We start from the raw sequence: 25,390 nt of genomic DNA, 5'->3' as shown, positions 1-25,390 counted from the left end.
TGAGCCGAAGTCAGACGCTCAACCGACTGAGCCACCCAGGTGCCCCTTTAATTGTACTATCATAAAATCAATTCCTTTCAACTTAAAACCAATTATTATTATTTTTTTTTAATTTCTGAGACAGAGAGAGAGAGAGAGAGAGAGAGAGAGAAAGACAGTGAGAGCAGGGGAGGGACAGAGAGAGGGAGACACAGAATCCAAAGACAGGCTCCAGGCTCTGAGCTGTCTGCACAGAGCCCAACGTGGGGCTCGAACCCATGAACTGTGAGATCATGACCTGAGCCAAAGTCGGACGCTTAACTGACTGAATCACCCAGGTGCCCCTTAAAATCAATTTTTATCACAAGCTATCACAATGGAAAACCATAAAGACTACGCTAAATAAGTGCAGTATGAATCGCTGCACTTAGTGACACTACCACCATTGGCTGTTGAAAGAATCCAGAAGCCTACACAATTTTGTCAAGTGATTACAAATGAAATAAAATTCTCCAAAGCCTTAGCTGAAACCACCTAAAAATCAGTTACCACTAAATTGAAAATATATGATTATAAAGATAATGCCACTTGGAAAATCACACTGACAATAAAGTGGTTATCACACATCAAATGCCCCAAATCGGGAGAGGAAAGGACAGCACTTCTCATTTAAACTATACTTGTGAAGATGACGTTGACGGTATAACATCAGGAATATTATAACCAGTTATACTATAATGAGTTAAGGATAAGAGACTGCTCTGCTTGTGGTTTCTAAATCAACCCTTTAAGCTCACTTTAAAAACCATGCATTCCCTCTTATTTGATTATCTCCTTCATTCTCTAATTAAAATAATTATTCTATCTTTAACTGTATTAGATTATTATTCCTCAGTATAGGAACGGGGGAAACAATGATAACTTATATTTACAGAATGCTGACTCTGTCCCAGAGTCTGAACTAAGAACATTATGTGCATTACCTCATTCAATCCTTTCTACAACTCTTGGAGTTAAGTACTATTATGATCTCTATTTTGTGCATGAGAAAATTTGAAGTTTAGAGAAATTAAATGACTTATCTTAGGTCACATGATCATCAGGAGACAGAGCTAGGATTCAAATCTAGGTCTGTCGGACACCAAAGTGCTTAAACATTATGCTATGCTGCCCCAACAGGGAGTGGAAAGACAGGGTTTCCATTATGAACACTTGCTAAGGATCAAACTGATAGAACCTGGAAAAGGCCCAGTCTATGCTAGTCACTCCAATGTTTAAGTACCCCAGACACCCACCTATCACCTCAAACCAGTGTTGGTCCTTGAACAATGCAGGGGTTAGGGGCACTGAGCCCCAAGGACCCCCAAAACTTAACAATAGCCTATTGGTAACCGGAAGCCTTACCGATAATATAAACAGTTGATGAACACATATTTTTGTATGTTATATGTATTATATAATGTATTCTTACCATAAAGTAGGCTAGAGAAAAGATGTTATGAAAGAAATCATTTACAGTACCAAAAAAATTTTTGCACATAAGAAGCCACACAGTTTAAACCCATGTTGTTCAAGGGTCAACTGTACAATGTTTCTGGCTTTGCTACTGATATTCTATTCACTTCAACACTTCAGACAAACATTCTCTACCAACATTTAATTTCCTACCCCTTTTACTTCTTTTCAGGAAAGAACACTTGCCTGGGATCAGCATATCAGAGTTCTAGTTCTACTTGGTGTGTGTGTGTGGGATGTGGTTAGTCAAGTCATTTGATTTCTCTGAATCTGATGAAGTGGATATTCCACCTGTGTTGGTTATGTTGCTTCAAGGAGAACATCAGCTAAGAGAAAAAAACTCACTAATTTGGATTCACAAAGATTGAGCTAATCTAAACTAGTAAAATAGTCTGAGCTACAAAAAATTTCAAGTATAGGTTTATTTAACACAGGTAAAATTTCAACTAAACTGTACAAGTAGAGATCCTTATAGAACTAAATTAATAAACTGGAAAGGATAGTTCATAACCAGCACACCAAATGCATCTAGGCCTACTATGTACTATGTACCATGCCTTAGACATATGGAAATAAAAAGGGTAAAGTCTCTGCTTTAAAGGAGTTCGCTGCTTAATAAAGGAGAGCAGGACACATACAGATAATCATAATATAATCTAAAATGGGTTTATAGCAGAGATAATAAAGGCCTAACTCTGTGTACATGGGTGTCGCAGGGGAGAGGAACAGGACAGAGAGGAGACTGGAAAGAGTAAGGGGCAGGGATGGCCTAAAAGTAACATCTAAACTGAGTCCTGGAAGATGAATAGGAGTTTACCAGAAAGAGAGAAGTCATTTGGCACATGCAAAAGTGAAGGAATGGCGTGAAGAACATAATTAGAAATACTATAGGAAGTTTAGTGTAGGGAGTAGGGGGATAAGAGGAAGAAAAGAGGAATTACAGATGCAAGCCAGAATCGGAAAAAGGTCACAAAAAACTTTGTTACTGAAAAGCAAGAGATTGGTGGCAAGAGGGCCTATATAAATTGAGCTACCATAACAGAGTCTCAATGAAGCCAAACTAATGAAGGCTTACTGTATGTATATTATCTAAAAGGGGGGGGGGCAGGCAAGAGTATTTAAACCTCACACCTTAAAAATATTGCCTATTCAGGTACGAGGCAAATATTTAAAAGGTTATCTTCAGTAAAGGGATATAAAATAAACTGAGGGCCAGAGTCAGTAATTAATAGCTAACAAAAATGAGTTAAACCCACCGTTCAGGAAGAAACGGACAACCAAGCACCCTTCCTTAGTTTTCTTCTAATATCTTTTAAAAAATGTAATGTGGTAAAAAACACACAATATACAATTTATCATATTGACTATTATTTTCTTAAAAAGCAAGCTCTACACCCAACATGAGGGTTGAACTAAGGATCAAAAGTAGCAGGTTCTACTGACTGAGCCAGCTAGGCCCCCCTCATATTAACTATTTTTAAGTGAGCATATTAAGTTTATTCATACTGTTGTACAACAGATCTCCAGAACTTTTTCATCTCATAAAACTGCAACTCCTTACATCCAGTAAACAATTCCCCATCTCCCCTCTCCGCGTTTGTATACATACACATTTTTTCACTCTTCACACTGCACTCCTTTACTGAAGATGTATCAGCACCACCTGAGAAGATAGTTAAACACATTTTCAGGCCCCATCGCAAACTTTTAGAATCTGAGGATGAAGCCTAGGAATCTGTATTTGAACAAGCTTCTCAGGTGATTCTTGGCAGGTATTTGAGAACCATATTCTGTTTATCCCTTTAGCTTATGTACAACATATACTTAGATCCTCCATTTAGAAACCTCTTTAAACTCCTGTATTCAAGGGGTAATAACCCATGAACATAATCTGTTACAAAGAAAATGTCATGACAATGGTTAAAATCTGTCAAAGTACAACCGCTGGAAACAGTAAACATAATCACATAGCTATCCCCAAAGGAAATGGAATCATCAACCCAAGTTTCCATAGTACTAAAGATAGTATCCAATTATAAGGTCTGTGCCCCTGCTCCCCAAGGAGGAGTGTGCACCAACACCTTCTCTTCGATTTCATCTGACCATTTTAAAAAGTACCCTGAAAACTTACGTGTCTTTTCCCTATTACCTAGTTATGAAATAGCAAGAAAAATATTAACCACTGAGCTTGCCACTTTTTTTTCAATGTTTATTTATTTTTTGGGGGACAGAGAGAGACAGAGCATGAACGGGGGGGGGGGGGGGGCAGAGAGAGAGGGAGACACAGAATCGGAAACAGGCTCCAGGCTCCGAGCCATCAGCCCAGAGCCTGACGCAGGGCTCGAACTCACGGACCGCGAGATCGTGACCTGGCTGAAGTCGGACGCTTAACCGACTGCGCCACCCAGGCGCCCCTCGAGCTTGCCACTTTTTGATAGCATATTATCCACTTCTTTGGCTAATAAATGGCAAACTACCAACTAAAGTTTTCTCTAAATTCTGCCAACTAGACTTGTTGGTATTGGTTTGCTGGCAGGGGCTGAAACTCCTGCTTCTTCTGAGGCAACTGGTTTTCATATCTAAATGCATCTCTCTGCAAGAAGAGAAAAATGGTCACACACAGAATTTCATATCCACACCGCTAAAAGCAAAGTGGAGCAAACCTAAATTTAATAAGCAGACCATGGAATCTTGGTAAGTCTGCTGTCTTTGTTCACATGAAAGTGAAATCATCCTACTGATGTGAATGGAAGGAATTATAATATTGAAAACTGCACAGATATTCTAACTATTGCTATTACCTCTAGTCCAGACTATCAAGCCAAAAAACATTTTAAATTACAGTTTTGCTTAAAATGTATACAACCATAAACCAGAGTTGTTAACTCCTATTAGTAATCTGAGATACGAACAGATTAGTACTAGAATCTACTTCAAACTTCTATTTCCAGTGAAAACTCATTTTCTAAAGCCTAAATCAGAGGTCCTCAAACCTTTAATGTACGTAACAACCGCAGGGGTGGGTTCTGAAAGGCAGATTCTGTAGCCCCCAGAGCCCCTCCAGAGACTGTTCAGTTAGCAGGGGAGGGGGTGGCAAGCTGCATCCACGGATATGTATTTCCAACTAGCTGTTCTAGTGACTCTGATGCTGTCCTACTATAACTTTTCCAAAAAAAGGTTCAGTTCATAATCTTAAGTTTTTGTACTGAACGGAATCACGTTTTTCTTAGTTTTTCTTTTTGATATCAAGAATAATTTCCAAAGAGAGATTTAAAAATAAATTTCTTGTATCATCTCTGATGCTAAATACATGTTATTATTATCTCAATCTCCAACTGCATAATTAAGTATATCCACTGAAGGCCAAATTACTCATAATTCAAAGTTCTCCAAAGCTTGCCCACTAACTGTAGGATCAACCTAATCTTCAGTAATTCAATCATTCTAGATCCAAACCAGGGAACCACTCAAGATATTTTATAGAGATAAAGGTATAAGACTGCTTTATAAATGCTCTCCAATGCAACCTAAGTTTTCCTGATCTTTCCCTAAAGTTGTCGGTCTTTAGGCAGGTCAGTAATAATGTTGTTTTGAATTGAAATAAAGGGAAAAGAGTCTTATGGTGTGCAAAAGTGCTGATTCTTTGAAGAGAATTATTTTCTTAACAAAAAAGTAATTCGTCCAGCTGACCTATTATCTCTTATTTTTTTAGTGATAAAGAATGAAAGCATAAAGAATGAAAATGACCATCCCTATAAATATTCATATCTGGTGGTAATAAAACCACCATTTAAAAAGCAGCAGGCATGCTGGTATTATATATTTAGCTGTCAGTATACTTCATATTTCCCTAATGTGCTGCTGCTTCAGACAGTGGCCTTACCCTGATCCTTTCATTAACACTTCTCATTAATGAAAGTGGAATAGAGGGTAATTTTCTGTTGGTCACTGCCCTTTTAACTTCTTGAGAGTTTAACTCTGCTTAAGCCAAATAGTCTGCACAAATGCCTATGCTGTTGACAGGACAAATCTTTTGGCACAAAAAAAGCTGACTGAGCTTTAGAAGCACTTGTCTCAAAGACACACGGTAATCATTAGTAACCCACAAGGTACAGAGAAGAAACAGTGTGGCAGAAAGAGTAGTCAGGTTTGGGAGAACACTAGGGCCCAAGATGTTTGTAGGAGGATAGCAAGAGAAAGGCACCAATGATATTTTCCTCTCTTGGACATCTATAGCGCCCATGTTTAGCATATTAACCTCTTTATCTCAAAATTTCCCAATTTTGCTTGACCACAAAATCTTTTATCTTCAACAATACCTTGAATATGTTCTACTAAATATGTGATTTGGGCAAGAAATCTAACCTGAGTCATTATTTCCTCATACGCAAAGAAGATACAACATCAGCCTACCTATCTCACAAGATTGGCGGGAACAAACGCGTTGGTATCGTACACCTGCTTTGTAAATCATACGTGCTGCTGGTTGTATGCTTTCATTACCACTAAGAGTGATAGTGAGTTTAGGAACAGACCTTTCATTCTCTACGTGGGGAGTCAAAAACAAAGAAGCAACGATAGTTGAAGAGAATATTAAATACATTTCCTCCAACGGTTTCTCATTCTTAAAAGCACAACTGAATTCCAGTAATTCTCACAGCAGTAACAAGCCATACAAAAGCACTGCCATCTGCAGGCCACAGGGATGGAATGCTTGCAACGGTTCTTAAGAATGAAGTTTCAAGCCACCAGGCGCTCCTGTTCAGCACACGCCTGTAGCCTCTGCAACGGACTTAGCTTTTGAGCACAGGGAGACCGAGGCTACTTTTGCTGAAGTTCTGAAACTGACATGAGTAAAAAGTTCTCCTGTCTTCTCTACACAGGACCAACGCTGAGAAATGTGAAGAAAATCACTCTGGCCTTCTGTAAGTACTACATTGTGCTCATACCAAAGTAACCCCAAGGAGTATGGATTTTTTTTTTTTTAATACAGCCCTTGAGGAAACACTTTAATGATCCGAACAGACTTTTTTGAGTTTCCTTTCAATGAATTAGAGTAAATCTGCTCTCTCACACATTAAGTTTATGAACTGACTACAAACAGAACAGGCTGTTTACATAAGTTAACCAGTCAATGCCTCCCTTTCTTTGGAGGACCTAATTAGCTTTATTCAACAATTCACCAATATGACCTAGCAAATCAAAAGGAGCTCCTAATGCCTTCCCTTTTTTTTTTTTTAATGTTTTATTTATTTTTGAGAGAGACAGAGACATAACGAGAGTGGGTTACGGGCAGAGAGAGAGAGAGGGACCCAGAATCCGAAGCAGGTTCCAGGCTCTGAGCGGTCAGCACAGAGCCCGACGCGAGGCTCGAACCCACGGATCGTGAGATCATGACCTGAGCCGAAGTCGGACGCTCCACCGACTGAGCCACCCAGGTGCCCCTAAAGTATATTCATTTTTGAGAGAGACAGAGCCTGAGTGGGGGAGGGGCGGAGGGAGAGCCCGATGCGGGGCTTGAACTCCCAGACTGCGAGGTGGTGACCTGAGCCGAGGGCGGACGCTCAACCCACTGAGCCACCCAGGCGCCCCAGCCTAATGCCTTCCTTAAACGTATGGTGTTCACCTGCCTGTAACATTGGACAACCTGCACCTAGGAAAAATTTTTCCACGGGGCCTTGAAATACGGTTTCTCCGGCACATTCTACAAGGAAAATTACCGTTTCTATGCTTTAGGTTAAAAGATCGTGCCAGAGGTTTCAAAGAGCATCTGGACGGTGACAAGAGGAGCTGAAAGAAACACAAAGAAACCAGAACACGGGAAGAAACATGTTAAACAGCCGCGTTATCTCCAATACCCACAGTGCAAAAGCTTGGGTTTTACGGGTTGGAAAAAGGCAACGTGAAAGTTAGTTTTCACACCCAGACCGACTCACACACAAAACATTACATCTACAGTCGTCAAAAGCCCAAACGGCTCCATCGTCGGGTGCAGAAAGGGTCAGGAGGCTACCACACCACAACACGCAACGAGAAAACGGAGGCGGCACACCCCGTGCGCTCGAGCCGACGCTTCGTGCAACTCCGTGGGACTGCCACTTGTAGGTCAACACCGACAACAGTTTGCAACGAGAAAGCTGCTCGTGTTACCACCCCCGAAGATCCTGGGGGGCATTTCACGGAATCCGCCAGGCTTCAGAGAGAAATCCTGTGCACAGAGCGAAAGCCAGGACCGCAATGAACCCCACACTCGCAGGGCAGCGTTTCCCAAAGCGTGGAACGCACAATAATTTCAGCAGGAACAAGGACGCGCTGTTTATTTTAATAGACAGGTATTTATTATTTTTTTTTTTATGAGCATTGGAAAAATAACTGGCTTTCCATCATACGGTTTGGGATTTACGTTTCCACCTTAAACAAATGTATTTAGGAAGGAGGAAAATAGAGGCAGTTCAAAGGAAAAAATTAACATTTGGGAAATAAACAGCAGTACAGATGGTACACGGACGTAGAGGTGCAACGCGAGAGACTGAAATCTGGGAAGCGCCGTCTTTAAAAAAAAAAAAAAAAAAAAAAAAAAAAAAAAGCCCCCGGCGGGTAGTCGGGAGCGGAGTGCCCTGGGTCACACTTGGGGCGCTGGCTCTGTCGCTAATTTCCGCGAGAACCTCGGGCACAGTTTCTTTCCCCGTCCTTTTGGGCCGGGGTCCGCGTTACAAAATGGGTGGGGGCGTCACACGACACGGAGGCGCCTCGAGGATGCTGTCAAGGGGCGGCGAGGAGGCGGCGACAGGGACCAGCGCTCGGTTCGCCGCACGGCGCTGCACGCCCCGTAGAACGCCCGGAGAGGCTGGCCGCCTCGCTCCGAGTTCGAATCCCGCCTGCGCCACCGACTCGCTGAGGACCCGCAGGCGAGCGACTTCACCGTTTCGAGAAAGGGGCGCGGGGTGTGCAGCCCTACCCTACAGAGAAGCTCGGAGGACTACGGTCGGCGGTTCGCGCACAGAGAGGCGGCCGCGGTGCGGCGCCGCCCGGACCGGAGCCCACCACGGGCCGCCCGGGCCGGCCGGGCCTGGGCTTGACGGGAGCCAGAGGCCGCGCCCCGCACCGGGCATGCGCAGCTCCGCGCGCACCCGGAGAGAAGCCGAGGCCGCGGCCGCGGCCGCGCGTCGAGCGGGCCCTCCCGCCTCAGCCTCCCCATCCGGCCCCGGCCCCCTCAACCGTCGGCCGCAAGCCCCACGCCTCGGCAGACGGCCACCGCATCCCGGCACTCACCGCTACCAGCGCGGCGGGCTCTCGGCCGCTCCTTCGCCTCAGGCCCGCCCCTGCCGCCTCCACCTCAGCCCACCTGCCCGCCGTAGGACAAAGGCGCCACCAACCGACCGGCGCGGGCACGAGGCAATGGCGGCCGGGGCGGAGAGTGGGGGCAGAGGGCGCGCACGCAGCGGCAGGCGCGGCAATGTCGCAAGAGCGCGCGGGTTTACGGCAGGGCTGAGTTGGGCGTCGATCTCCTTAGCAATGAGAGAGAGGAAGTAGCTATGGGGCGGCGGTTGAGAACGCTAGGGGTTGCCTAGTAACGGCGTCCCCCGCTAAGGATGGGTCCCGGGCCTAGTTCCCTGATCCCAAGAGGCTGCGCCTTTCTTCTAGTCTTCGGAGCGTCTTCCTTCCATTCTAACTGTGGAAACGGCTCACTTAAATCCTGAAATACTTTATTTAGTTTTTCATAAAACGAAACAAAACCCGAAACACCGTTAGATATGTGTATTGGAGAGTAGCGTACATACTCCTGCAACCTCCGGATCTCAAGGAACAAAGACAGCAGAGAGGTAGAGAAAATGTTTTATTTAAATTCACATTTAAATAGGCAGTGTACCCTATTAATTTCGCTGGCAAGAGGCAGCTTCTGGTGATAGAGTCACAGGTTCTTTTCGAGTTATTTCTTCCTGGAATATTTATTCAACGTCAAAAAAAAATTCACGGAATGTAGGTGCTGACTGTGAAGCATGTAAAATGTTGTATCGTTCATTTAACTCCCAGAATAATTTGTCGGAGGGAATGGAGTTTGCTCACATGATTGTAAATATTATAATCACAGCTATTGCTATATGAATCAGGTAGGCTTTTTTATTAGTTAGGAAATGCCTCACACCCTGTGAGGGTCTAGTTTTTCTCCTTGTGAACAGTGCATGCCAAGCAAACACGGTGGCTGTGGAATTTGAACGCTATGGGAAGTCAGATTTCTCTGACAACCACTCATTTGCTCATCCCTTCACTCGTTTGCTCATTGAATGTTTACACTTACTAGGTGGCCCTATGCTTTATTAGACACCTACTTTCAAAGCACTATCATGAGCAAATGCAGACCCATGTCTTCTATCTTGGAGATTATTGCCTAGTGGAAAGAGAAAATAGGTGAATTATCACACTTGAGTGTGTAATTACAGGTAAATGCTTGAAGGAAGGAAACAGGGATGCATTGTATTGTCTAGTTTTTCTCACCTGTGACAAATGCAGGGTGTGCCTGATGCCTATGGACAAATACACTTGGTCTTTAGATCTTTAATACAAAATTCATCATGGCTCATTTTCTTCATCTGTACAATAAGGATGATAATAGCACGTGCCTCTGGGGCGCCTGGATGGCTTACTCGGTTAAGCGTCCAACTTCACCCAGGGTGGTGATCTTGCGGTCGGTGAGTTCGAGCCCCGTATCGAGCTCTGTGCTGACAGCTCAGAGCCTGGAGCCTGCTAAGGAATCTGCGTCTCCTGGTGTCTCTGCTCCTCCTCCACTCACACTCTGTCTCTCTCTCTCTCAAAAATAAATAAACAAAAAAATTAAAAAAGAATAGCACGTGCCTCATAAAGTCAGTGTGAAGTTAAATTAGGTAGTAAGTATCATACACAAAGCTCTTAGATTCATGCTTAGCTCATCGTGCAGGTTCATCAGCTCATAGATTTCTTATGATCCCACGGTCTGTGTCTTTGTATAGATTTGTTTGTGTTCACAGTTTGTGAGACATCCCTAGAAAACAGCGGCCCTTGGGTTTTCATCGGCTACTCTGTTCACAGGTGGAATAAATAGAATAAATGTCACTGGGAGTTGATCAACGAGTCCTTGTTCCCCAGGACACTGGGGTGGGAGTGGAGGGGACTTTGTTGTGATATTAAGTTCCTGGTGAACCCCAACAAGAGCTAATAGCTCCTCAGAGCAAGATTCTGTCAACAAAGTGGATCAGAATGGGCCTATCCCCACTCAACAAGTTCTGTTGTATGTTGAAAGGAGTGGCTCAGGGAACTATGGAATAGCCGCTCTAAGACTCCTTTCAGCCATCAGGGAGACCAGTCTCTATGACACAGCCATCAATGTCAGTACCGTTTTGTACAGCTGTGGAAGTCAGAGTAATGACCTCTGAAGGGTGTCCATGTACTAATCTCTGGAGCCTGTGAGTGTATCCCCTTACATGGCAACAGGTGTTTTGCAGATGTCATTAGGTTAAGGACCTTGAGATTGGAAGAGGATTCTGAATTACCCAGGTGGGCCCAATATCATCACAAGGGTCCTTATAAGAGGGGAGTAGGCGGTCAGAGTCAGAGATGTGATGATGAAAGCAGGGGGTAGTGAGGGAGAAAGAGAGAGAGAGAGAGAGAGAGAGAGAGAGAGGAAGATGTTACTACACTACTGGCTTTGAAGGTGGAGGATGGGGCCTTGAGACAAGGAATGCAGGAGGCCTCTAGAAGCTGGAAAAGGCAAGAAAACAGATTTATCCCTAGAAACTCTAGAAGGAACACAGCCTTGCTGACTCATTTTTAACTTTTGACTTTCCTCCCTTCAGAAAACTTAATAAATATATATTTTCCTTTTCTAATGTTACCATGGTTTATCTTTCCCCTTTTAATAATTTAATCTGATTAACATTGATTTTGATGTATGCTGTCACATCATACATTATGTGTTATTTTTGATTCCAAATTAGATTCCTTCTTTCCCCAAGCTATTTCAACACCAAATAACAGCTCCAAACCATTTTTGTATCTCTTCTCTATCATATAGCACTTTTTATAGGAGGATTAAATTCAGGGCTCCTCATTGATTCTGTAATATCTCTTTCTTTTGGAGACAATTCACAGAGTTTCAATTATTATTACTCTAGATAGCACATATTTAGTTGTTTTGTTTCCAGAGCCAAGTGAAATATACTTATGAGAGTGTTTAAAGAGCAGGTAATGTTTAAAGAGAGAAAATGTTTAAAGAGCAGATAAATAAATCTTTTATGCTACTCAGATTGCCAGGGCAATCTGATTAATCCCTCCCTTCACATGAAATTCTCAAAGGATCCATCTCTAAATTTGCCTTCATATGTTGGGGTATAGAAATACAACACAAGTATAATAATTATAAAAATGGTTAAGGATGATGGCAGAGAGTAGGACAGTTCGGTCGAGTCCTGGCTCATTGTTTCCTGGAGATTCTGGTTCAGTGAGTCTAGGGTAGAATACTTAACAATAACAACAGCAACAACAACAAAACTCTCCTCCCAGGTGTACACACCATGGGGCTTGGTGATTACAGAGATAACATACCTAAAAGGCATTTACCATGTTTCAGGGTCTCTCACACATTACTCAAACTGAGAATGAGAGTTGGAACTGGATAACTGGCTGAGTCAGTAGAGGCAGAATCTGAAGGGTGAATGTTCCAGATTCAAAACTTGATGATGTAAAGCAAAAAAGCATTTTATTCTTGTTCATAGTTTCTGGGGCCCAGGAATTCGGGAAGGGCTTGGTTGAGTGGTTGTGGCTCTGAGTTAGACAGTAGCTGCAGCTGGAACAGCAGGGGGGGCTGGAGCAGCTGGAGGCTGGCTGGACATCTTTCTCTCCCCACATAGTCTCTGGGTCTTTCCATGTAGTCTCTGCATGGGCTACTTTGGGCTTCCTCATAGCATGGTGATCTCAGAGCAGTTATGCTGCTTACATGGTGCTCAGGGCCCTGGGAGAGTGGCTGAAAGAACCAGGCAGGAGCTGTATTGCCTTCTGTGACATAGTCTCAGAAGTCATATAGCCTCATAATGCTTGTCATATTCAAGGCCCTCCACTCAATGGGAGGAATAGCAAGGACTCGCTGGGAGCAGAGCCTGTGGGTGGAAGATGAAGCTGTGGCCACCTTTAGGGAATACAGTCGGCCACAGAGTTATCCCTCGTCCCCATATCCAGTGCACCAGATCCTTCCCCCTAACGTTTCTCGAATGGGTCCGCCCTGACCACCACCTAGTTCAAGCTGTCAGCACTCCTAGCTTGCACCTCTTTGCTTATCTCCAAACTAGGCTCCTTGCTTTCACCTTTTCTTCTCTCCAGTTCTTTCTCTTCTATAGCTAGAATATTTTTATACAACAAATCTATTGTCACTCCCCACTGTCCTTGGGATAGTGATAAAGCTGGTCCTGATGATCTGGAACTTTGCCATTCAGACTCACATTATGCACTGTCTTCCTTGTTTTCCAACCTGCAACCCCACTGGTATCATTTCAGGCTCTACATTCACCACATTCTTTCCACCTCAGGGCCTTTGTACCTCCTGTTGCCTCCACTTAAATACTCTCCCAACCCTTTCCCTGCATCACCATCCTCCCTCCTCCCTTCTCTGCCACCTCTTTGACTAATTCTATTCATCCTTAAGGTTGTGAAAGTAATTAAAGGGAAACCTCACTTAGAGTGGAGTTGGGAAGCTCTCAAGGGGAAGCTCTCACCCACAAACTTTCCAGTGCAGATCCTTTTGCTTTCCTGGGCAGGAAGAAATCCACTGGACTACCCCAACAGGAAGAAGGAAGATTTCCTCCTTGCCCAGCAACAGCCCAGCCAATGAGAAACTGCCACCACTCAGCCAATGAGAAACCATTACCACCCTGAACTCCTGCTTTGCTCCAAGGGAATTTTGTTCAGAGAAGCCCCCTCCAACTTCCTCCTTTCTCTCCACGGAGTAATGTTCCCCCATTTTGTTCTCCAGACTCACCCTCGGTTTACCATAGCTTGTATGTCCCAAATAAATTCCTCTGCAGTTCCCAAATAAACTCATTTTTTTTTTTTTGGTAAAATAACTGGCTATTTTATTTTTAAGGTTAATAAAATTTTCTTTAAATCGTACTCCCCCTCTCCACTAGAATAGAGAGACAGTATAGCCTGGTAGCTAGGATCACAGACTATGGATTCAGACTACTTGAGTACAAATTCTGGCTCTACCATCTGCTCACTGTGTGACTTAGGACATGTTGCCTAACCTCTCTGTGCCTCAGTTTTCTCCTTTGTAAAACAGAGATAGTAATAGGATCTATCTATCTAAAAGGATTATTGTGAATGTTCAAACCCACATATGTAAGTCAATATCTGTAAAACACTTAGAACACTTACGGGGCACCTGCCTGGGTGGGTCAGTCAGTTAAGCGTCCAACTCTTGATCTCAGCTCTTGATCTCAGAGTCCTGAGTTCAAGTCCTGCATTGGGCTCCATGTTGGGCATGAAGCCTATTTAAAAAAAAACCCACGAAAAACACTTAGCACACTTAGTGCTTGTCGTGGACTGCACAATAAGCATTAGCTGGTCGTGGTTTGTCAGCCTGTTGCCCACTCGTGTAGAACTGTGCACTTCTGTCTTGAAATTACTCTTCCAATCAGAGGCCATTTAATGGGATGTGAGGAGAATTTGGGGAGTACCTCCTAATCTGTGACTTTGGACCCACAGCTGAGGATAAAGGGGTGCTAGATATTTTATAAAGCAGAGGCTTTAACCCGGGGTTCATGAACTTGGATGGGAAAAAACTGCTTCTTTACTTTCATTTACCTCTGACTAAAATGAAGCCTTTCTATCTTCCTTTTTTCTTTCTTTCTTTCTTTCTTTCTTTCTTTCTTTCTTTCTTTCTTTCTTTCTTTCTTTCTTTCTTTCTTTCTTTTGCATGAACAGGGGAGAGGGGAAGAAGGAGAGAGAGGGAGAGAGAGAAGGAATCTTAAGCAGTTTCCATGCTCAGCATGGGGCCCAATGGGAGCTCAGTCCCACAACCCTGGGATCATGACCTGAGCCAAAATCAAGAATCGGATGCTCAACCAGCTGAGCCACCCAGGTGCCCCAAAGCGTTTCTTTCACTTATGAATGCAAGCAACAAACCGTGATACTGTCAGAGCCTGCTACACTGTCTCCAGTAGAAATCACAGATATTTCATATCACATTACAATTATTGCAGATGTCTTGAATTATTGTTTGCACTCATCACTGCTTTGAAATTATGGAAATTTTAGACTTGCCACTAGATCTTATTATGTAATCCATTAATGAAGATGCTCAGTGCTACATCACAGATTTGTCTTTTTACTATTTTGATGACTGTATTTCAATATACATAATTGGTTTTCTTTGTACCTCTATTTATCATATTTTATGCATTTAGAAATGTTTTTCTAAAAAGGGTCCAAAGGCTTCTCCATATGGTCAGAGGACTCCACAACACACACACACACACACACACACACACACACACACACACACACAGGCGAATCCTGCTCTAAAGAAAGTAGTTAATACCTGGGATGAGAAGCTCTCCTTAGGGCGTTCTAAGAGGTGAGCACTTTCTTTGAGTCAGCACTCTCTGAGGACTCTCTCTCTCTCTCTCTATATATATATCCTTATTTAATCCTCCCAGCATTTTAAGAGGTAGGCATTATTACTATCCCTGGGATGTAGGGAAGAAAATTGAAGCTTGGGTAATTGGGTAAATTACCTGCGGTCACAGAGCAGTGTACCAGTGGTCGAGTTCATGCTTTTAATGCCTCCAACATCCTGCTTTCCATGTAAATCTAGTCCTCCCACTATCCTGCAAAGCAATTCTCCCATTCTTTCATTTGGCAGATGGGGAAACTGAGTCTCAAAGAGAATAAGTTATCTTTCCTCACAGTTAAGCAATATAGGATTCAAACCCACATCTGTCAGGCTCCAAAGCGCACGTGTTCCACTGTGCTCTGCAGAGCGAATTCAAGGTGCTGTGCAAATGTAGCCTGGGAGAACTGACAGTTTATCAGATATATGACTCAGGTAGACCTTTCTATGCCATCCATCAGGATTAGACGGTTTGGAAAGAAATGACTGCTTTTACTGCTCATGCTGTGGGGTTACAGAGCAACACGGGGCGCGTCTTCATGGATGTGAAATACACACTGGCATTTGGGAAACTCCATTAGCCACTATTGTCTAGACAGAGAGTTAAAAGTGGGAAGCCGGAGATGTGAGAATACACAAGTAGGAAGTTCTGTGTCGGCCTCACACTGAAACAGAACCATGATTTTGAAACCATTAAAGATGAAGTTGGTGAGGATCAAAGTGGTCTTGTGACCTGTAAATCTAATGAAATGAAAATGAGGTAATGGTATGTTTTATAACTATTGAGGGTCTGAGAAGCTGGAAATTATCTCGGCGTGAATACCATAAGGGAACAGGGAACAATGGAAGCCATCTAGAAAAGGATCTTTATTCAGCTTTATTTATAGCAGGTATTCATCTGGTCTTTCAATACGGGGACCACAAAGGGGCTTGTCTCACCTTGCTGGGTGTATGAAAGCACAAGGCTTGTCACAGTCCCTTCTGCTTCCTCTCATAGAGCCCAGCCTGTACGAAGGAGGGAAAGGCAGAGGGTGCCTTGAGGGGGGTGCTGAATGGCTGGTGCTGCGGGAGAAGGCAGAAGAGCAGAGAGAAGAGGAGGGGAGAAGAAAAGAACTTAGAAGACTCTTCCTGTCATTGCCCAACCCCCATTCTCTAGACCTGAGCTGTCTAACTAGCGATGTGTGACGATTTACATTTATTAAGAGTAAATGGAATTAAATACCCACGGCCTTAGCTGCGTTAAGTATATTCCAAGTTAATAGGCACATATAGCTTTGCTAGCCGCTCTCACATTCGATACAGATCTGGAGTGTTGGCATCAGCACAGAAGTTTCTGTTGGACAGTGTTGATAAATACCCAATTCCTCCCATGAGTCTAGGAGCATTCAAAGTCCAGGACGAGTGGAACCCGATGGCTGTAACATCCCTGGCCAATGGGAAGGTAGAGGATTAGAGTCTTCTGAAATGGCACACGCGTCCCACATTCCGTCTCACCTTAGGTGAGCTACCTGTACTCTCTAGGATGCAGTTTTGTTCTATTTCTAATATTAATGATTAATAACATTTTTTACTGGATATTACAAGAAAATTACATAATTAATTAATCCTTATAACAACCGTGTGAGCTATTAGGTCCATTTTACAGAGGAGAAACCAGAGATTAAAGATGTACTCGGAGGGAGGGGTGGGTGGGTGATGGGTATTGAGGAGGGCACCTGTTGGGATGAGCACTGGGTGTTGTATGGAAACCAGTTTGACAATAAATCTCATAATAAAAAAAATAAAGATGTACTCAAGGGGGCGCCTGGGTGGCTCAGCTGGTGAAGCATCTGAGTCTTGATTTCGGTTCGGGTCATGATATCACGGGTTCATGAGATTGAACCCTGCGTCAGGCTCTGTGCTGACAGTGTGGAGCCTGCTTGGGATTGTCTCTCCCCCTCTCTCTCTGCCCCTCCACTCGTGCTCTCTCTCTCTCTCTCTCAAAAATAAATAAATAAAAAAGAAAAAGGAAAGAGTGTACTCAAGGGCACAGTCAGGAGCAGAAGAAGGCTTTGCACCCAGGCTTCTGACTTCAGAGGCCGCATTTCTGTTCATCAGTCTACACGGTCTTCTGCTGCTAGTTTCTCATCTGCAAACCAAGAGGTCTTACGTAGTTGGAAGTCTCGCAGAAACAGAAACTGAGATAAGGATTTGAGTGCAAGTAATTTGGAAGGTGACCCCACGAAGCATCAGTGGGGGTGTGGGGAAGTGAAACAGGGAGGGAAGGAAGCCATTACGGGCTAGGTTCATGTGCTGATTGTGGCGTGGACAACTGGGGGTTAACCTTCACGGGGCGGTAGTGTAGAACACACACCGCTGAGTTATCCCACTCAAGGGACTAGGGAACTGGGGTACTCACTCGCTGACTCTTTGTCTGTCATTGGTAGAAGGCTGCTCCCAGGGGCATTCCCCCAGGCACTTCTGTCCTGCCCCCTTCAAGGGCTAAATATGCTCAGGCGGCCTTAAAAGGCCCTTCAGGAGGAGGTCACAGGTGCTTGAAGGGGGGACAGGAAGAGTGAATGTGGAGGACATAAAAGTGGGGTAGCAGCAAGGTGCTACCTAGGGGATTGTATAAGTGGTCTTTCTGCTCTAACAAACTAGCGGCTAGTGGTGCTTGATATTAGGTATTTTACATCATAAAATCTGAAACTATAAAGATTAGCAGTCTTCCAGAGCACGGCTATGGGGAGAGCCTCGAGGTACAATCAGACATCTGAGCTGATTTTCAAGATGGGTGACACAGTATGGGGTGCCTGGGTGGCTCAGTCGGTTAAGCATCAGACTTCAGCTCAGGTCATGATCTCACGGTTTGTGAGTTCAAGGCCCACACTGGGCTCTGTGCTGACAGCTCAGAGCCTGGAGCCTGCTTCGGATTCTGTGTCTCCCTCTCTCTCTGCCCCTCCCCTGCTCACGCTCTGTCTCTCTCAAAAATAAATAAGCATTAAAAAAGTTAAAAATATGGGTGACATAGTAAAGGGTTAACATTGAAATCATACAAACAGCTCTTCATTAGGGCTGGGACTTATCTAATTCAATGCTATAACCTCAAAAGTGACATATAGCAAATGCTCAATGAATATTTGTTGAATGAACACATGAATGAATGAAACTGTTAAGAAAAAGACATTCAGTAAAACAATGGGCAAAGGATACATTCAGTTAGTTCATGAAGGAGGAAACCCAAATGGTTAGTAAGCATTTGATAGGATGCTCAATTTCAATTATAACTGAGAAAATGTAAATCAAAGCCATGAGACCTCTCTCTTCACCCATTAACTGTCAAATATTAAAATGAATGACAACATCTAGTGATAGAGAGCATACAAAGCAAAGGTCCCTTCACACTTGTACATTTCCCAAGTGTTTTGTAAATACTGTTCCCATTTACAATACACATATCTGCAAATTCCACTTCTAGAAATCTATAGAAATAGAAGCACAAATGCCTAAGCGTATGGGTACACGTGGTTACAGCATGCTTCGCAGCAGTAAAAACCTGGATGCAGCCTGAATGTACATCAAAAGAAGAATGATTGAATCAGTTGTGACAAGCCCCCATCACAGAATGTTACCCAGTTATTAAAAAAAGGAATGTGGGGGCGCCTGGGTGGCGCAGTCGGTTAAGCGTCCGACTTCAGCCAGGTCACGATCTCGCGGTCCGGGAGTTCACGATCTCGCGAGATCTCGAGTGATCTCGCGTGAGTTCGAGCCCCGCGTCAGGCTCTGGGCTGATGGCTCAGAGCCTGGAGCCTGTTTCCGATTCTGTGTCTCCCTCTCTCTCTGCCCCTCCCCCGTTCATGCTCTGTCTCTCTCTGTCCCCCCAAAAAAATAAATTAAAAAAACAAAAAACAAAAACAAAAACGTTGAAAAAAAAAAGAATGTGTCAGATCTGTGTCTGCTAACCTGGAATGATTGCCATGACAGAGTTAAGTGAGAAAAGGGCCAAAAAATGGCAAACATTCCTTTTCTTATGGAAGGAACAAATATATTTATAAATATGTAGAAGGATACCTATCAAGCTGTTATGGAAGGGCGGGGGGGGGCGTAAAGATAAAGAAAAAAAACCCAGGTATTTACAGAAGTGGAAATAATGCATATGATACCATGCTATTGAAAAACGTAAAACAGGAAATCTATCTAGGATATCCTCAGAAAAGAAAAATCAAGGTGACATGTACAAATACAAAACTGATTTAATTTTGGAATGGGACCATAGCTAATTTTTTGGTCTATTTTGAAGTATCTCTTTCGTTTGTGTATCTTGAGCAGGAATGGTTTGATTATTCATTGGGCTTTGGCTATACGAAAAGATGCAGAATTGGATCTTTTGATCCTGATTCCCAAACTATTCTCTCCGCCCCCCCCCCCCCCCCCCCCCCCCCCCACTAATCCACTGAGAAGAGGTTGCCCTCAGGGTTTGACATTTTTAAGACACTCGGACTTTTGATTTTTGAGGGATATTTCCTCTGTACTATTGGCCAAGAGAGTATCTGCTTCCTTTAGTTCTGGGGCCTTGCTGTGTGCCCAAGATTAGGAGGGGAGGGAGGGAGAAAGGAGAAAAAAGGCCTTTCTGTGCAGGGAACTGCAGCTGGTGGTAATGTGACGAAACATTGCAGTGCAAGTGGACCGCTTTGACCATTTAGCCTAGGAACATCCTTCTTATTTGAGGGGAACGTCGAAGGGCAGGACTCACCAGGGGCCAGGAGGACTCAGATAGTTCTTCCCACCCCCTGGCAGCCAGAATATGGGGTGTAAGCCAAGTGTGGCCACTCTAATGTCCCTTCCCAAGACACTGAACTTCGAGGGATTGATGCTCAAGGTCAGGGTCACTTACTGACCGTGTTAGTTATCTATTTCTATTGCCGTGTAAGAAATTATCCTAAAACTTAGCGACTTGAAATAATGAAACATTTATGAGCTCACAAATCTCCAGTCAAGGTGTCAGCTGGGGCTTCGCTTATCTGAGACTTGACTGGGCCTGGAGGGTCCACTCGTCTTGTGTGGCTGATGGCCAGAATTGCCAGATCCTCACCATGTGGGCCTCTCTATAGACTGCCTGAACATTTTTCTGACAGGACAGCTGGCTTCCCAGGTGGGTCTGACAAGGGAAGAAAGAAGAGAGGAGAGGAGGAGGGGGAGGGGAAGGGAAAGGGGAAAGGGGGAAGGTGAGAGAGGGAGAGAGAGAGAGAGGGAGAGAGAGAGAGAGAGAGAGAGAGAGAGAGAGTATTCTATAGAGCACAGAAGCCTGAAATCTCAGTTTTATGACCTAATCTTAGAAGTGACGTGCCATCATTTCCCCTTGTTTCTATTGGTTACACAGACCAACCTCGGTACCGTGAGGGTGGGGACCACAGAGGTTGTGAAGACCAGGAGGTGGGGTCATTGGGGGCCATCTTGGAGGTTGGCTAACACAGAGCTGGTTTGTAAGACCTGTAAGACCTGTAGCAGAGTCTTGACTATGTCCTGCCTCCTGCGGTTCCTGCTGGAGTTTGGTCCTTCAGCCTTCCTGTCAGTTCTATGAGCCACCTGACACCCTCCAACAATGTTCTCTTCTATTTAAGTTCACCAGCTCCGTCTTGTCTTGCTTGCAATGACAACTGTGACTAGAACAGGTGCCATGAGAGAGGACAGTGGTGGGGAAGTGGGTTGCAGCAGGTTATCAGGGAAGAACTCTCTGAGGGTGTCATTTGCCCGGAGATCTGAATGGTGATGAAGAGTCAGCAGATGAAGAGTGGGAGGAGGGGTCTTTCCGGCAGAGGGAACAGCACAGACAAAGGCTCTGAGGTGAACCAAGAAGACTGGATGGCTAGGGTGTAGCCTGCAAGTGGGTGTGTAGAAGGTACTATCATCAGAAGTCAGATTACTCAAGATCTTGAGGCCACTGTAAGGGATTTGGATCCTCTCCCCCAACCAAAGCCATCTCACATTCCAGACATCAAAGCTTGACAAGGTTGAGGACAAGACCCCGAGGTCTAGGAAATCAGGATCAGCCAAGTCAGTAAGTGGCTTTGACCAGATCATGCTAAAAAATGTCTATAACTTGTCAGTTCATCCATCTTTTTTTTTTGCTGGCTCTCAGGTTTTCTTAACTTATGGTTGGGTTCTTTTCTTTTTTTTTTTTTTTTTTTTTTTTTTTAACATTTATTTATTTATTTTTGAGACAGAGAGAGACAGAGCATGAACGGGGGAGGGGCAGAGAGAGAGGGAGACACAGAATCGGAAACAGGCTCCAGGCTCTGAGCCATCAGCCCAGAGCCCGACGCGGGGCTCGAACTCCCGGACCGCGAGATCGTGACCTGGCTGAAGTCGGACGCTTAACCGACTGCGCCACCCAGGCGCCCCAGGTTGGGTTCTTTTCTGAGTTTCATAGTCCTTTTGATAAATCCCACCCCAACTATGCTGAGCTGAAAGGAGAGATTTGTGTTTACAGTTGGGCCTGGGAATCCTAGCTAGAGAGCCTGGTTCTCTGGTGGAGGGAGATGAGCAGCTCCCCAGACAGTGTGAGAATGATCAGGTAGAAGCGATGGAGCCCTACAGTCTCATTACTTTATAGTCCCACGTTCACTCAACAAATACTTGCTCAGCATCTAGCATGTGCCTGGGCTCTGTGTGGGCCTCAGGCTACAAAGACCGTCCTCTCCAAGCATCAAGTTAGGCATGAAGGATGGCCCAATCCAAAGGTTACTGAGTGGGAACTCCCCATTACTCAGGAATTGGTACCATGTCCCACGGCCAAAGCAAACAGGCCCTGTGTAACCCGCATTCTGAATGGAGCCTGCAAGGTTTACTAAAGGGGGCACGAATGGCTCAGATCCCCTAGCTATAAGCTCACTTTCCTCTTCCTTGCCCAAACAGTAATACTGGGGAGAGAGGCGTTCTTTGGTTTTGATGAGGAATATAGTGTTTATTGTGAAAGCAATTCCCTTTTCTCCCCCTTTTCGTTGGGAGTCCCTTCTGGAGATTGAGGGGTGGCTGCAAAAAGGGGATGCTGGGATGCTGTTCCTCAGTGGGGGTCAACTTGGTAGTGGACTTGCTGATGTCCCCCTGGGTCTGTCTGAGCAGGGGAAGAGAGAGGTGGAGAGAGGGGTCACCGTGGAGCCGCTGGCCAGGACGTCTTGAGTTTCTCTGGGTCAAGTGGACCCAGTAGTAGTTAGCGAAGCTCCTAGTGTTCCACCGGAGCAGGCTGACTGCAGAGCAAGAGGGTCCCACCAGAGGCAGAAGCAGAGGTGGCGGGGCAAGGTGGGGAAGCTGAAACCTGAGCCGGACGCCCCCTGTCAGAGGACTGTGCAATGGGGAAGCCCACAGAGATATACTCATGTGCCCCATGAGAAACCATTTGTCAACACTTGTACTCCAGGTTAGCCCGGGAAACAGGGTCAACCCACAGGGAGGGAGCTACTGTGGAGGGCTTTTCCCATTCCCCCTTTCCCAATTTCAACAAGGGGGAGGGTGCTGGGGCATGTTTCCAAGCCGGCTAGGCTCCCCTCCCCCACCCTTTATTCGAACTGGCAGGATCCTGGCTCCAGTCAACCCTTGGATGAGTAAGGGAGAAGACAGAATGAGATTTAAATTGAGTTTGAGAATAAAGCTTTCAAGGATGGAGGTTTAACAACAGAAAGTGATCCCAAAGTAATGCAATCTGCCCAAGATGTCATTAAGGGATGGAAAAGGGACATTCACCACAGCATAGCTGAAGGTAGAGATTAGGGGGGAAAGCTTCATTATTATGCCCTATCAAGTCGAGTCGCCTCAGTATACCGGTTCCGTGAGTAAACAGAATAACTGAAATACAGTGTGGTAGGGCTGGAGGCTTGCTTAGGTAAGCAGCCACAGGGTTCTGAGAGGGCAAGGGGAGGTAGGTGGGTGCACATTCCAGGGTGGCTGATGCAGAGGGCTTTCCGGGTTTGCAGAGGGCTGCTGCAGAGGGCTCTGCTTCAGCACCTGAGCTGAGACTTGAAAGATGAGAAGGGGTTGATCCAATGAAAGGAGAATGGAGAAGGTCTTTCCGGCAGAGGTGGTGGCACAGTCTGGAGCAGAAAGTTGAGGGCAGAAGGAGCCCATGGCCTTGAGGTCCTGTGAGCTTAAGGAGTGAGGGCTCTAGGGAGTTGCTTCAAACCTAAGAGCAACACAATGGGATTTTCATATTAGAATCATCTGCTCACCAGATTCTGGCTATGTTGTGGACTTGACCTCCAGGCCTGCTTCTTACCCATCCATGTGGCCCCGTGACTGCCCCCCTCCCCACCTCCTCCTGCAAAGGGCATATCTTGTCATTCCAAAATCCTGGGTCCCCACTCCTGGAATGTCCTTTGTCCTATCTTTGAACCCTTCCTAAATAGTTCCCCTCTTTGACAGGACTCTGAAATACTGCCATCCTCCCCATAAATCATCTCGCTTTCCTCTTCCAGTATATTTTTCTCAGCCCAGGAGGATTCTATGCCTTCTCTTAGCCTCTCCCCACAGCACATGTCTCCTTGGGATATGCATATACTAAAATATCTTCCCTTTATCTTATCTGGTCTTCACCCCATGGGGCAACCCGAAGGCTACTATTTATTCTTCCACACATTAATTTAAGCAGCTTTAATTACGACCATGATATGTTTTATATAATATAATTAACGTTTTAATTCTGTGTACTTGCTTCCCAAGGCAGTTTTGTGAAGGGCCCAATTTTGGAATCAAGCAAATAAAGAGTAAGTAATGGCTGAAGTTATTATAGCAACGCCCTCCCCCCTCCCAAAGGAATTAAAGCTGTGTTTGCTTTTTGAAGTGGGTTAAAAAGGGAAAAGATAGTTTAATATTCTCTTCATCCCAGGCATGTTTGGTGGCTTTCGTGAAGTCCCCTGGACTCTGATTTCAAGCGTTCCTGGCTTATCGGTGTCTGGCCACCAGCTTGTGATGTGTTGCGGCTACCAATCAGCTTTGCATCTCCTGCCCCCCACATCCTTCCTGATGGAGGATGTACTACAAATGAGAAGTTACTGAACCCACTTATTTATTCACTCAGCAAATATGTATTGGTGTCCTATTACGTGCCCCGGACTGGGATGACGTCAGCCTTGCCTTCAAGAAGCTCACGGTCCAATGGGGCCAGACAGATGGAGTTCTAGTCCAGCAGGCTAATGCTGTGGGAACATGGAGAAGGGGCTAAGGAAGGGGCGCAGGAAGTTAAGAGGAGGTTTAACCAAAGAGAAGGTGAAACTTAAACTGGTTCCAGGAAGGAGAGGGGAAAGAAGGAAACAGCAAGACACAGTAAGAACACAAGATCGTTTGAACTTGGGGAGAAGGAGAGTATGGTGGAAGCCAGTGTGCATGGGAGGACATGGCAGGGAGTGAGCGTGGGGAGACAGGTGGGGGTAGAGTGGAGAAGAGCTTGCTGGGTCAGGAGGAGGGGTTTGGACCATCTTGAGGATGGGGAGCCCAAAGAGGTTATTCAGCAGGGAAGTGCCCGGAGCAGATCAGACCTGGGGTTTGCAAAGAGAATTGCAACAGTATGAACAACGAGAGAAGGAGGGAGTGGGGGACGGTTAGTTAGTTGAGAGTGGCCTGGCCCATAGTAGGGGCTCAAAAGGTACCTAGTGAAGGAGGGAGGCTGTTGGGACAGCCCAGGTGAGAGATGATAAGCCTGTGAATCAGTGGTGGAGGTGACGGAAAGGAGGGTGCCCTTTGCAGCAGGAGCCAGGAGAGTGGAGTTAACAGCCCCTTCGTCTCCCATCCTGTCTGATTCCATGCAGCCTGGCCTTTTGGCCTGGCCCAGAAATGCAGAACGTGGAGTGTCGTCACCCCGACAACCAGCTGTCTAGTTCACGCTCCTCAGGTTGCACTGGCGACAACCAAAGCTCAAGGGAAGTCAACCCATCAGAAGGAGAGTCTCAGTCAGAATTCAGGGATTCTATGCTGCTGAGTAGACCGTGTTAACACTGGTTGAAGAAGGGCCAGAACCTGGGCAATGTGGGCACAAGGGTGTGTGTGTTTCTGCAGAAGGAAAGAGTCCCGAGTCTCCTGAGATTCTCACGGGGTCCTGCGCTCCCACACAAAGGCTGATGTGCTACTCCAAATGCCTGTCTCCAGGTGACAGGTGGGAACGGGGGCGTTGGAATAGAATCTGGTGGAGACGCATGAATGGATGGATGGATGGATGGATGGATGGGGAGGCTGGGACGCTGCATCCACAGGAGGGAATTTCCTTTGAAAGAGAGGGAAACTTTAAGCTGGGAA

General features: G+C 45.2%; 1 protein-coding gene and 1 long non-coding RNA gene across 4 annotated transcripts in view; one reads left to right on the top strand and one right to left on the bottom strand.

The window, feature by feature from the left end:
* NCOA5 (nuclear receptor coactivator 5) overlaps positions 1-8,923 on the bottom strand; it is a 31,117-nt gene extending 22,194 nt beyond the window's left edge. The window contains exon 1 of one of the 3 annotated variants that reach the window (XM_043553816.1): positions 8,767-8,923. The gene's annotated coding sequence lies outside the window, so the exon portion shown is untranslated. The remainder of the gene's footprint in view (positions 1-8,766) is intronic. The other 2 variants (XM_043553814.1, XM_043553815.1) reach the window with 2 other exon arrangements.
* Positions 8,924-9,032: 109 nt separating this feature from the next.
* On the top strand, positions 9,033-13,551 carry LOC122467324. The gene is made up of 2 exons (XR_006292893.1): positions 9,033-9,317; positions 13,278-13,551. It is a non-coding gene; the product is annotated as an uncharacterized LOC122467324 (long non-coding RNA).
* Positions 13,552-25,390: the final 11,839 nt, after the last annotated feature.

This window comes from Prionailurus bengalensis, chromosome A3 (genome assembly GCF_016509475.1).
Source record: "Prionailurus bengalensis isolate Pbe53 chromosome A3, Fcat_Pben_1.1_paternal_pri, whole genome shotgun sequence".
Lineage (NCBI taxonomy): Eukaryota > Metazoa > Chordata > Mammalia > Carnivora > Felidae > Prionailurus > Prionailurus bengalensis.
The sequence above is the reverse complement of the archived record's forward strand: the minus strand, read 5'-3'. Positions and strand labels throughout refer to the sequence as shown.